Here is a 10791-nt window from a genome sequence, read left to right on the forward strand (position 1 = left end):
CTGGGCTGGCTGCAAACCTGCCCTGCCAATGCAGGATCTGCTCAGGATGCTCTGGGCTGGCTGCAAACCTGCCCTGCCAATGCAGGATCTGCTCAGGATGCTCTGGGAGCAGGGCTGGCAGTTGCTCACTTTGCTTTGTCAGGCTCTGACAAAGAGTGGTGATCTCAGTATCATCTTTTTTTTGTAATTGTCGGGTAAAGGATGCATCAGAAATTCCAACTGGGATTGGAATTAGAATCTTTCTTTAGAAGAAACTGTATGAGGGACTTTATTTTGCAAAGAAGGATTCAAATTTCTTATTTCACCAAGGAGAGGAGCTGAGGAAGGGACCAAACTGCTTCAGTGGCCACTGGCTCCAGAAATGAGGAATCCCCCAGAGCTTTGTTACACTTGTAGGCTGATAGCATTCCTTATGTGAGCATTCTGCACCTGCTAGGAATGGGTATAAAAAATGGGATTTGGTAGCAGTACTAAAGAGTCTTTTCAACTATTTGTATAAGATATTATGGAGTGCTTTAATTTAGATCCCAGGGGCTGGACTCGATGATCCTTTTGGGTCCCTTCCAACTCAGGATTCTATGGATCATGATAATTAATTCAATTTAACAGGTTATTTGGAATAATGCCTGAAGGGGGAAAAGTGCAATTTTCTTACTGCTAGTTCAGTTCTGCATTTACATTTATCTGTGATATTTAATTATGGGCAGAAACACTGACTATTATTTGCATTAAGTATCTCAGTACCCGTCTGGTCTTATTAAATATATTTGATTTTTCTGGTGCTGATAGTTGTTTTTGTAGGTTAACCACATTCTCAAAACGTGTGGGTTTTTATCACGCTATTTCTAGCAGGTTTTCAGTGCCAGACAGGACATCTTTTCCCTAAGGGGAAAATGCAGAAGAGAGCTAACTGGGAGATGGGATGCGACAGCTATCACAGCTCCACCACATCACCCAGCAGAAACCACGGCAGGGGAGGTGATTGCACAGCTTATCCATGGCTGGAAGGGTATGGTTCTCATTTGGAAACTGCTATTCATCTAAAATCTCCAATTCTTCTTCCCTCAGCATGAGTGTTTCTGAGTTTTGCATCAGAGCCTGGAGTGGAGCCGCACACGTGCACACCTTTACATCTGGTGTTTTATGGATCGTTTGGAGGAGCTGTTACTAAGCAGCAGCTATATCAGGGCTCCATTTTATAAAGAGGAAGGGCTGTGTTACTCATTTTGTTTCCAAAAAATTCATTTGTTTTGCATTCCCAGAAGGTACTTTCATTCTCCCAGAAAGGTCAAGCAGAAACATTGATGTAAGTCCTGTTTATGGCAATTTTGTTAGATTTCCAGCAACTGCAATGGAACATATTTATAACAAGTGTGTTTCTCTCTAGGGTGATACCATTAGTCAAAATATGCTTTCTCATATTTCCTCTACATAAACACAAATAAGTTTTAGGATTCAAACTCACTGGTCTTGAGGATTTCCACAACCACATCTCATTAGAGGCTCAGAAGGCTGCACTAGCTGTAGTTTCAATTTGGGATGAAAAGGTTTTGTTAGGAGAAAGAACTTCAACCAAACTAAAAGGGTGAAAAACAGCACAATATTCCATGTTTGGGCTGTGGTCCTGAACAACACAGCAAGCCTGAGAAGTCCAACACTTTAAACATACAAGTTGAGATTTGATGTGCTGAGGATCCAGCTCTGGGATTTGTGTTGTTTCCATAGCAGTCAGCATCTCACAAACTTCCACTCAGTGTGCTCAGGATCCAGCTGTCATCTGTGGTTCAGAGCAGTCACTGCCTCTGTTCTCTCCATGTATCCCAAAATATGTGGGGTCCTAGAAGAAAATGGAAGGAAGCAAATTGTGCCCTGCTACAAATGTCAGGAACAGACTTGACAAGTAAAACTGATGGCTGGGAAAGAGATCAGGGGCTGAGAAGATCAGAAGTTGTGACTGATAAAACCATGGGGATAAAACAAGATCTATATCTCCACTTCCATCTCATTTTTTCACTCACAGGACTTCTCTTTAAATAACCTGAGTGTTAATCTGGAAAGTGTCCAGACAAAGAGGTAAAAATCAGTCAAGCTGAAATGACATTTTAGATTTCAATATAATAACGAACTGGCCATGAATTAATTATTGAAAGCAAAGCCTTCTGTGATGCCTTAGGAGGATATGTCTGCAGCATGTGTCAGCTGCTTTTTTCCATGTACGTCTCAGTCTGAACAGAGCTTGGTACAGACACAAAAACTGATTTTATAGAAATTTTAGAACTCTGGTACCTTGAACTCTACATTTAAATGCAGATCTCACTGATGTACGTGGGACAAAAGTGAATAAAACTGGAAAGTTCAAAACCTCTTTTTTTTTTCTTCTCCTCCTGCTCCAGTTGAAGAGCAGCTGTTTGAAATGCAGAGGCCCCCCTTCCTGGGGTCTACCAGCACAGGCATTAACTATTTTTTGGCAGCAATATCTCCATGTCCTAGGACCTCAGTGAGTTGAAACAGAATTTCAGGCCCAAGTTCCAAGGAACAGCATTAAGGGCGTTGTTATGTATCACTATGTTAAAAAACACTAACTACAATTCAGCGGGAAAAAAGCTGGCAAAACCCTGCCTCCTTTGCTCTGCCAATATTTATGAGCACTCTGGGGGCTCATCGGCGCTGCGAGGGAAGAGCGAAGCGAGTGGTTAGATTATGTTCTGAATATTTGGGGCCAAAACTTGTTTTTTTCACACAGCATTTCAAGAAAAGTATTTTGTTTTTCCCACAGATTAGAATGGACAATTGACAATAAATTGCATTTTTCTCAGGGTCACCAGCCATAATTCCCAGCACCCATCACATCCCTCGCAGTCACAGTTTAGAGGAGTTGGAGCTCGTGTAAAGCAAGAGAAAAGGGATGTGGGCTGTCAAAGGTGGGTTTGACCAGCAGCAGTCACTGCACTTATTGTATCTTTTTGTACATTGAAGGCTAAAAGTGACAATGCCAGGTATTTGAAAGTGTCCTGGTTTTGTGTGAAATGGATTTATTGGAGATTCGTAACAATGAGAACAAAACATTCATCGCTGATGGACTCAGCTGTATCCCAGTGAATAGAATTTGCTGAAGCTAAGACAGATCTCATGGCAGCTCAGAAGAGAGAAGTCATGTGCTAGGAATAGAGAACAATTTAAATTACACAATACTCACCAAATATTCCTTAGTATCACATTAATGGAATAAGAATGGGAAAAAAAGTGATGGAGAAACAGAGGTGAAGAATTAAATAACGGTTTTGGGAATCACTTTCTGGGCAAGCAACTTTCACCAACTTTCTGACAGCCAGAAGAAATAAAGCCATGTGGATAACGTGGTCTTCTCTTCTGATTGCTTTAGTTGTACTTCATCAGTTGTGGATTTCTCTACACCTCCAGCTTCTCTACCCCAAAGTCTCTATCAGACAATGAAAGCAAAGGAAATGTATTAGAACTGAAGGCAAAATAATAGTGAAGAAAATGGATGTTATCTCTAAAATGTAGTAAAATGAACAACTCATCCATTGGAATACTATGGACAGAGCAAAGCAGAGCCTGCTAAGGACAGTTGAGAAGGCACATTCTGAGATGATTCCCACTAGAAAATGTTTCCCTGTGTGCACCACAAGCGTGCTGGGGTCTGTCTGTCACTGCTGGGGTGGTTGAACATCGTGAAAGGAAAAACAGAGGGGAAGATTATCATGATTGACAAGAGATTAAAGGATTAAACAATTATAACTTGGATAAATGACAATTCAGGATGAGAAAACTTTCTGAAAGTAATTGAAGTTGAGCTCTGAGAGGGAGCAAAAGTGCTCAGGGTTTTTCCTGGGGCTGCAGGTAGGAAACTGAGAAAAAGAACTTGGTAAAGCTGAGGGTAAACACTGAACTTTGGTGCAGTTGTTCTGGTAAAGGTAGTACAAACTCCATCAACAAGTCCTTTATATTTCAATGTTATAAAATCTTTTTATGCTGTGGGGGATGATGTGTTACTGTCAGAAGTGCAAACCAAATCTAACACTCTTAATAGATATTAATTGTCTTCTGTGTGTCCTTGCTGCTCGGATAGGGCAGCAGAGGAAAAAGGTCATGGAATTAACAATTCATCAGCTATAATTTGTTTCTCTTTAGGAATATATCTTACACATGTAGTAGTAGATTCTTGTGGGCTTTTCCATATGTTTTCTGAGTCAGGAGTTAATATATTATAAATGAAATCACTAAAAAATTGTTCACAGGACCAGCTAAACTTTTGTATATCTTGGATTCATAGCGTTAGACAGGCAAATATTTGAATAGATCTTTTTTCCAAAAAATCAACAATTCCAGTGTCCTAGCAACAGTTCCATAGTTGATTACAAATATCAGATTTCCCAGGGTATTGTGGAATTCATTCTAGCAATCCAATTTAATTAATTCTCTTTTCAAACTGATCACCAGACTGACACAGGTTCTGAAGCTTGGAAGAAACCTCAGATGTAAATGAGAGTGGAGCATCCTCCAGGAGATGGGCACGGATCTGTGAGAAAAGGAGTAAGAAAATCCATTGTCAGTAGTGATGGCACTAATTTTAAAAAAGTGCCTAAAGCCAAAGCTTATTTCTGTTTCATGCTAGTGAAGGAGTAGCAGGATGCTTGAGAGATTTCTGCAGCACTTATCATTGTACTGAAGGAATGGACACTGCTGCCCCAAGGGAGACCCTGCCTTGGGTAGTGCAAAACCTGAGAAATCAGCTCAGAAGGCTCAGTTTGTGTTTTACTTTCAGAGGCTGAAGGGCAGTGAACTTGCTGGAATCACACCAGCTCTGTCCCGTGGGGCATGGAGGGAGTTATCAGTGTGAAACCCTTTAAAGAAAAAACAAAACTCCAGCAAGATAAGACAAAATTACATAAATAGAAAAAGACAGTTGCCTTTTCCATATGAGTGATTCTGTAGGCAAGAGAATTTGAGTCAAATGCTGAAACTGCCTCCCTTGGTTCATTAAGGATGGCTCCTCCTCACCCTGATTAGTCCAAATGAGGGAGTCCTGTGCCAGGGATCCTTAGCAGGGGCTCATCAGCAGGACCATGGGTTTGGATTTCTGGTGTCCTGATCCTGTGTAGGCTCTTCCTCAGGCTCTGCCTAGTAAACCCAGTTCTGAGGTGCTTTCAGCCACAGGGTGCAGGTTCTCCTCACTGAAATACATTTATGGTTCATTATTTTGCAAAGGACAACCCTGCAAGGACCACAAGCAGTGTTTTCAAGTCTATACCTTGAGCAGAAATTCAAAGCCACGTCGTTCTTCCGATTTCCTTGAGATTTTTCCTCCTTCAGTGCCTGAGGGATAAAACCAGTAATTTGAAATTTGCATCCATATTATCTGCTGCCTTCCCCATCCATATGCACCATCTCCAACAGCCCAGGGCAAAGATGCCATTATGCTCAGTCACTGCCCAGCCAGGTGCAGTCAGGAGATCTAACAATGTTAATAAAAGGGCTGATGAAGAACAAAAAATAAACAAACCTGCTATTGTGCCTGTAAAAATTGCTGCTACCAGGAAATTAAAAAATTACACATGGCATATGCTGCCTGGCTGCACTCAGCACTGCTGTTCAACTCTGAAATTACTGCCACCAGGTACAAAGAAAACTAAGATTTGCAAAAAAAAAATCAGTTTACAAAACATGATGAGGTTACAAAAACGTGATTTTCTTCTCTGCATCTCTGAGACTGCATATTTATTTTCATGGCTTAAAACACAACTCTAAGAAATTCCATTGCTGTGTACATCTCACTCTTGAAAGGTCTTTTCCAACCTGAAATCTGTGATTCCAAGACTGTTTTAAGCACTGTAGCAGCCCAGGGATTGTCCCAGCATTCATCTCATCTCTTCCCTTGAGGGAGTCAAGTGCGACAAGGACTCCTTTGGCTGAAAAGACAGAGATTTAAGACATCACAGAGGAACCTCCCTGGATGTAGTTTCTCTCCACATCTCTCCTTCTCTAAGGGCACTGTGTGAGGAAGGCCTTTTTCCTTCACAAAGCGAAAAGACCCCTCTGTCAGGTCAGTAGAGTCAGTGCCAACTGCTGTGATCAATCCAATGTCAAATAACAAATGTCTGTGAGAAAAATTCAGGATTCACTTGGTGATCCCAGGAGAAGAGGAGGGATGAGTAAGACAGCTTGGCTCTAAGTATGTAGAATGATATTTGTGTTAATGTTTTGCTTTTAAAAGGTGTGAAAAAATATCTGTCGTCTGTCTTATTAGAAGGATGTTATTTAGGGTGCAAAATGAAGAATTTGGAAAATAGGAAATATCAGGTTTATGGTATTCCATGGCACTTTTTACCTAAATCTATCTTATAAGTGCATTTGATCAGACATAAATCTTTGTGGAGTCTGTGAAGACAACAGCTGTAGGGAAATATTTCGATCGATATTTGGGCAAGGCTTATACACGTGACAAAACAAGATTATGGCTTTTCATCCCCAGATTTGTCTTTCTGAAGCTCTGCTGTCCCTGTGGAGAACGAGCAGCTCTGGAGCTGGATGTGGATTGGGATTGTGTGGACTCCAGCACCCTCTAATGGTGCCAGCGCTCCCTCTACGTCCCTAAATCCTTACAAATCCTTTCAAACAATGTAACAATGAGAACAATTCTACTGCAAATGGCCAATTTTTCACTCGGTGGCAGTTTTGTGCTATTTTAAACAGCTTTAATTGCAATCTGTTCTGTCAGACACACTCCATATATCCTGCCCGTATTTCCACGTTAAATTAGGAGAAAATGTTCCAGTGGGGGATGGGAAAGATGAGAAATCGGAGTGAGCAGATGCAGGTGATGACAAAGAGCAAACACCCCTTGCAGCTTGGCAGGGCTGCTACTGCTGGGTAGGACAAAAAAAAGCTGAGAAACCTGAAGGGAAAAAGTCAATCCACTTTGGTTTAATATTAATGGGAAGTTAATTGTCTAAGTGTAACTTTTGTCTGAAAGCTGAAGAGAAATCTTAAAACTGAATGTTCAAACAGAGCTCCACCTGCTTCATTAGGGCTCTGCTGATTTACATGAGTATGTTCTAGCAGTTTCCTAATTTATTTTCTCCACTGCAAGGCAGGATCCATGGGTTTATGTGAATAAAGGAATGGTAGGACCATTGTGTGTGTGCACAAACTCCTGTGAAATGCAGGAGTCCCACTACAGTGCTGCAAAATCCTGCTGAAATAACAAAAAAGAGCTTTTCCTGGGGTTTCTGGGAAGGTGTTAATGTGTAAATGTGGCGGCTTATCCCACATAGTGGAGAATTCTTAATGCTTATAACAAAAACACAACTTGCTTGTAGGTCAGTACCAATCCTCACTGCATGCTCTAGGAAAGCTCCTCTGCACGAGCTGGGGTGCAGCATTTTTGATAGAAAGCCCAAATCTGATATGATAACATTTAGCATTTTAGAGTAGATTTATCTCCTTACCTACAAGTACAGCGTGTGATAGTCCAAGATGGGATTGAGATAGGGAGGGTTGCTGTGTTTTCCTACAATAAAGGACAAAAATGGGCCAGCCTTGGGGGCTCACAAGCTTTTTTAGCTCAGCAGGAGCTCAGGAGCCAGCCAGGGTTGGGTTTAGTTCCCATTTTAGCTCATGGATTATCAAATCTTCTTGGATGTCTGTCACTGATAAGCAAAAGCATGTGTAACCTACCCAGCTATAAATATGTCTTGACAATTGGGTCACACCTTTATTTTACATGCCCTTGCTTTAGAGTAGTTTGAAAAGTTGGCTCTGTCCAGGCTTTGGCTCCCTGCAGTTTGCAGGGGTTGTACCTGACTTTCCCCACAGCTCCAAGACTCAAGATTTGGAAATGAACAGTGGGGAAGCAAATTGTACAACTTGGGTTTTCTGGATCAGAATATAATTTTGAAATTCAGACAGTAATCCAGGCATAGTTTCACATTCAGCACTGCAAAGACAAACTGCATTTTCCAATTGTGTTTCTTTCTTTTACAGGACGAGACAACTGAGCATTTTCTACCGTGAGTGATTTTTTTAAAGCATTTTCTCACATGAAAGAGCATCTCAGTGAAATTGGTACACGTGGGGGTTTCTGCAATTGTAAAAACTGGCATTTCTTTCCTGATTTCTTCTGTTTCCTGATTTATTTTAGCTGTGTTTGGACCAATGCCAGAGCTGTCTTAGCTGCTGTCAGCCTTGCTGTGGTTTTTAGCTCCTGGGGATGACGTGTTCCCTGATGCCCAGAGTGTCTCTGCCACTGGTGAGTCACCATCATCTTCCTTTCTTTAAGCACCCAACAATTTGTTTTTCAAGAAGAACCAGCGATGATGAGCCTTATTTAAATCACCCTAAAGCTGCTGGGGCTTGGGGTTTTTCTGCAGTCTGTGCCAGTAGTTTTAAACGGTGTAGTTACACCGTGGGTGCAATCACAGCTTCCTGAACTCTGCAGAAGCCTCCCTGTTTAAAGTTGTGTGAAATGTGTCTCAGCAGGAAACTGCTCAAGGTCAGGGTTAAATTTAAAATAGGGATGTTATTTAGGATAATCCCACTTCCGTAGTTTCTGTGGAGTCCAACCAGGCTGCACACTCAGAGAGCTTTTTCTCTACTTTTACAATTGGCTGAAGGTCAATTTAAATTTAATATTTATTTTGAATAACACCTGCAGTGTTGATTTCTGGAAAGGGCACAAGGTGCCTTATCCCACTTATATCTCACTCCAGCTTTTTCAAATGGGGAGCTACCAGCAGAACCACAAGTGCAGAAATACATCCTAAGAATCACAAGATTTAAGGTCACCTGATTGCTTTGTTTTAAAGAGCTGTATTTGGGAATCTTACCTCAGATGAGCTCGTGTTTATATAACTAAGTCTCCTATGGAAGCCCAGGAAACAAAAGAATTTTGAGAATAATCATGTGGACCTTAGAGAACATAGAAATACTGGTTGTTCAACCAAAGAAAAAGTCTTAACTTTATTTGCAGAGGCCTTATCTGACACAGTCTGCTCTCACTTTTGCATGCTCCTTTGCTGTCTGTTGGGAAGGTGCCTTCCTGTTTTACAGGAATATGAAGGGAAAATGTCCCATTGATGTGCTGTTCATCCCATCTATCTCAAGAGAGGAGATTCTGTGATTTGCTTCAGGGAGTGATTTAACTCACAAGAGTGATTTTTAAATCTTACTGATTATAAAATATATTGCTGGCAAAAATATTCCTTCTCAGCACTTACAGTGGGGCAAGGAGGGAAAGCAGGGGGCACTCACATCTCCTAAATCCTCAAAACTTTGAGTGTATGTGTTCTAGATCCTCTTCCTCAGTCTCCTGAGAGGAGGCTTTTCATATGTATATGTATATATATAAATAAATATAATCTTAATATTACGTAATATGAAAATAAATATATATTTCTAGTTTAGGGTTACATGCAGCTCAAGCCAACCTATGTTATCCTATCTGCAAAGCACTTTTGCTACAGCTACCCAAAATCTTGGTTAAGTTCAACCACACACAGAAAATTAAAACAAGTGCCAAAACGTTCAGGTTTTATATTAAAGAAAGAATTTAGAAGCCTGGAGAAGAGGATTATACTGATTTTATAGCCTGAGCAGGGTAGAGAAGAGGTTAAGACAGTTGTCAGCTCAGTAGTGAACAGATTTTTTGTCAAAAACAGGGGTTGTAGATCATACCCATCTTAAAATATTGAGAGAACTAAATATGGAATTACAGGTGTAGTCAGAGGATTTATGGGTGATGTCTTAATTCGTTGATCTGGGCAGGAGAATGGCAAATGTGGTGTCAAAAAGAGAAAAGGCTTGGTAGAGGCAGCACAGCTCTGAGTGTGATCCCAATAAGGGAAGTTTTAGAACAAATTCTGAGGGGAAAAAAACCTTGCTGAACAAAGAGGTGACCAGAAAGTGTCACAAATTACACCAGGGGTTTGTCAGAAGAACATTCTGTCAGATAAGTCATTCTCTTGGTGAGAAAACGAGTGTCCTTACCAGATGTGATAGAGTGGAGTTGATCACCTGCAGCTGCAACTCAAATCACTGAGAGAGGGAATGAGGAAATTCCTGCTGGAATTTAGAGGGGGTTGTGGGGCAGTCTGGGGCGGGGGGATTATTTTTGTTTTCTTTTTTGTACATTAAAAACCATGTTGGAGAGGGCACTCCTTTTGTTCCACGACTTGTCTGGAATCTGATCCTCCCCTGAATATTCCACAGCAATAAGCGAATATTTTATATATATTCACTTGTATATGTGTGTTTGTAAACATATATATATATATATTTACATACTCCTAGGTGTGTGCTGAGGGGATTGGAGAGCAATGCCAAGCTTTTGTCTGTGCAGAGGACAGGACAGCGCCACGAGATCCCGGGATGGCTCAGGATTTACCACATTGGGTCCATCTGGTGTCACCTCCCTGCTCCAGCAGAGCCATCCCAGAGCACAGGGCACAGGATTGTGTCCAGAGAGCTCCGGAATGTCCCCAGGCAGGAGATTCCAGCCCCTCTCTGGTCTCTGTTCAGGGCTGGGCACTGCCCAGGGAAGCTCGCTCTCATGTCCAGCTGAAATTTTCTGAGCATCAGCTTCTGCCCGTTCCTTTGGTGCTATTGCTGGGCCCCGGGAGCGGAGCCTGGTGCATCCTCTGACACTTCCTTTTAGATATTTATTAATGAGCCGTCTCCTCCCGAGGCTGCTGAGCCCCAGCTCCCTCAGCCTTCCCCCTCAGAGACGCTCCAGCCCCGGGTGTACTGTGCGGCGGAGCCCGGAACGGCACACAG

At 41.8% G+C, this 10791-nt stretch overlaps 1 long non-coding RNA gene across 1 annotated transcript; it reads right to left on the bottom strand.

Annotated features, from left to right (window-relative positions):
- Positions 1 to 1383: 1383 nt before the first annotated feature.
- On the bottom strand, positions 1384 to 5932 carry LOC148183103 (uncharacterized). The gene is made up of 5 exons (XR_015773836.1): positions 5818 to 5932; positions 5273 to 5337; positions 5023 to 5195; positions 3197 to 3439; positions 1384 to 1837 (listed from the first exon to the last, which is right to left on the bottom strand). It is a non-coding gene; the product is annotated as an uncharacterized LOC148183103 (long non-coding RNA).
- Between the last annotated feature and the right edge of the window lie 4859 nt (positions 5933 to 10791).

Source organism: Pseudopodoces humilis, chromosome 15 (assembly GCF_049639895.1).
Source record: "Pseudopodoces humilis isolate 2021_Gansu_Grassland_sample_001 chromosome 15, ASM4963989v1, whole genome shotgun sequence".
Classification (NCBI taxonomy): domain Eukaryota; kingdom Metazoa; phylum Chordata; class Aves; order Passeriformes; family Paridae; genus Pseudopodoces; species Pseudopodoces humilis.